This window comes from Triticum dicoccoides, unplaced genomic scaffold (genome assembly GCF_002162155.2).
Source record: "Triticum dicoccoides isolate Atlit2015 ecotype Zavitan unplaced genomic scaffold, WEW_v2.0 scaffold70751, whole genome shotgun sequence".
NCBI lineage: Eukaryota > Viridiplantae > Streptophyta > Magnoliopsida > Poales > Poaceae > Triticum > Triticum dicoccoides.
The window spans coordinates 13,333-16,828 of record NW_021293676.1 but is presented as its reverse complement, the minus strand read 5'-3'; positions in this window follow the sequence as shown (position 1 = coordinate 16,828).

Genomic DNA, 3,496 nt, shown 5'->3' with positions numbered 1-3,496 from the left:
CGCTTTAAAATAATTACGGTTTAGACTTGAACAAATGCGGAATAAAATTAGCGGTTAATTTGTCAAGCACAAAACCTACAACACCTAGGCTCACCTATGTGCACCAACAACTTAAGCTAAGCAAGATAAACAATTAAGTGATAGCAAGATATATGACAAGAAACAATATGGCTATCACAAAGTAAAGTGCATAAGTAAAGGGCTCGGATAAGAGATAACCGAGGCACGCGAAGACGACGATGTATCCTGAAGTTCACACCCTTGCGGATGTTAATCTCCGTTTGGAGCGGTGTGGAGGCACAGTGCTCCCTAGGAAGCCACTAGGGCCACTGTAATCTCCTCACGACCTCGCATAATGCAAGATGCCGTGATTCCACTAAGGGATCCTTGAGGACGGTCACCGAACCCGTACAAATGGCAACCGTTGGGGCGGTCACCGAACCCGTACACTTTGGCAACCCTTGGGGGTGGTCACCAGTACCCGTCAAATTGCTCGGGGCGATCTCCGCAACCTAATTGGAGACCCCGACGCTTGCTTGGAGCTTTACACCATAATGATTGAGCTCCAAACACCACCAACCGTCTAGGGTGCCCAAGCACCCAAGAGGAACAAGCTCAAGGGTACCAAGCACCCAAGAGTAATAAGCTTCTCAACTTGTAACTTCCACGTATCACCGTGGAGAACTCAAACCGATGCACCAAATGCAATGGCAAGGGCACACGGAGTGCCAAAGTCCTTCTCTCCCAAATCCCACCGAAGCAACTAATGCTAGGGAGGAAAATGAGAGTAAGAACAAGAAGGAGAACATCAAGAACTCCAAGATCTAGATCCAAAGGGTTCCCCTCTCATAGAGGAGAAAGTGACTGGTGGAAATGTGGATCTAGATCTCCTCTCTCTTTTCCCTCAAAAACTAGCAAGAATCCATGGAGGAATTGAGAGTTAGCAACCTCGAAGAAGGTCAACAATGGGGGACGAACTCGAGCGCAAAGGATATAGTTCATTGGGGAAGAAGACCCCCTTTTGTAGGTAGGGAAAATCCAACCGTTATGCTCACAGCCCGCACAGAGCGGTACTACCGCTCCAAGGAGCGGTACTACCGCTAGGGCGGTAGTAGCCCTTTGAAAAACAACAGCAAGGAGGTAAAAGGCCAGTAGAACCGCCGGAGCGGTACTACCGCTTGTCCTCACGGTACTACCGCTAGGGATAGCGGTACTACCGCAAAAGGGTAGCGGTACTACTGCTTGCGAGCGGTACTGAAAAAATACATATGTGCCTACCACCGCAAGACCTAATGCGAGATTTTGGTCCGGAGCGGTACTACCTCTGTAGTAGCCGCGGTAGTATCGCTTTGGAGCGGTAGTAAAAAATTACATCCGCTCCAATTTGCGGTAGTACCGCTGCAGCCTTTTCAGAACACCAAAGCTGCCACAACTTCTGCAAACGGACTCCGAATTCAACGAAACCAAGTTTGTTAGAAAGCTAACGACATGGGATAACACAATCTTGATAGAAATATCAACAAGAAGCAAATTAAGAAATTCCAATGAGAAAATGGTGAGAACCCTTTCCCAAATAAGACCGGTAAAACCTCCAACACCGAAAACGCAATAGAAGAGGCATATGAAATCCGTTTTCGAAGTACTAGAGCTCGTCACGAAGATAACCGCAAGCTCTAAAAACTCAAAGGAAAATACAAATAAGAATCAAGAAAGATGATGCAAAGATGCAATGGTTTGAGCTCTCAACGAATGATATGATCAAGCTACTCACTTGAGAGCCCCCCTTGATAGTACAGCTATCGATCCTATAACCCGGTCTCCAAACTATCACCATGAGACCGGTAAAATTATAAAACCTATCAACAGCAAACATTTGCCTTGCATGAAGTCCACTTGAGCTAGATGATGACAATCTTGACTCCCTAAAGTTGGACCACCTTTCTTGATTGCGTTAGCTCGATGAAGACTAGTTGATTGCCCCCCCATACTCCACTATGGGTGAGCCACACTTTGTCACATCTTCACAAGTCCATTGATACCATAATGGACGGCAAGCTACAAGCATGATTTCTTCGTGATGCTCCACTTGAACTTGCACAACACAACCTTGATTTGATATCATCCTCCATGGGTTGTATGTGATCTTCCTCTTGAAGCAAGCCCATGGAAGCAAACCTAACCCCACATAGAACTCTCACAAAGACCATGGGTTAGTACACAAAGCGCAATGGACAATGCTTACCAAACCGTGAGATCACTTGATCCCACTCGGTGTATCTTCTATGCTTTGTGTGATGATCACCTTGAATTACTCTCTGTACTTAGTCTTGATCAACCTTGACTCTTTCCAACTCTCTTCATTTGGATGATGTCTTGAAGGAAAACATGAATGATCACACAATCTTCTTCTTCAAACATGCTTGCAATAAGCTCAATACTCACATGACCAATCTTTGGATAATTCCTTAATAACACCTTCATCAACTCATAAACTCCTTGAAACCAACACATGTACTTCAAGAAATGCCTATGGACAAATCCTTCAAATAAAACTCAATGCAACCATTAGTCCATAGAGAATGTCATCAATTACCAAAACCACACATGGGGGCACCGCATGTCCTTTCATGTGTGTTATGCCTTCATGTATATTTGTGTTTTTTTCAGAATGTTTTGAAATGTAAAAATATGAATTTTGAATTTTGAATTTGGAGACCTCACTAGAGGCCGAGCTCCAAAAGGGATTTTTGTAAAATTAGTTAGTACAACTATGCTCTCTCTTAATTTGTACTAGATCATGATGGTGATATAATTTGTACTAGATCATGATGGTGATATATACCTCCTGAGAGAGCATATGAACACATTACAGCCCGAATTCAGTACAATTTATTGATCAAGTAATCCTAGTGATTGCACATGTACATCTCATGTTGGGCAAAAAATTAACACTAAACACTGTCCCGTTGAGCTTATACTGGCTGCTACGACAAAAGGGGACAATAGCCCCCCTGTTGGGGAACGTTGCAGAAAATAAATAAAAAATCATACGGTTTCACCAAGATCCATCTATGAGTTCATCTAAGCAACGAGTGAAAGAAGAGATGCATCTACATACCACTTTGTATATCGCGAGCGGAAGCGTTCAAGAGAACGGGGATGATGGAGTCGTACTCGCCGTGATCCAAATCACCGATGACCAAGAAGAAAACGGACAGCACCTCCGCGTTCAACACACGTACGGAGCGGATGACGTCTCCTCCTTCTTGATCCAGCAAGGGGGAAGGAGAGGTTGAGGAAGAAGGCTCCAACTGCAGCACGACGGCGTGGTGGTGGTGGAGAGGCAGTACTCCGACAGGGCTTTGCCAAGCACTTAACGGAGGAGGAGAGGTGTTGGGGAGGGGAGGGGCTGCGCCTTGGATGTGGTATGCAGCCCTCCCCTCGCCCCTCTATTTATAGGGGAAGGGGAAAGGGGGCCGGCCCCCTCTAGATGAGA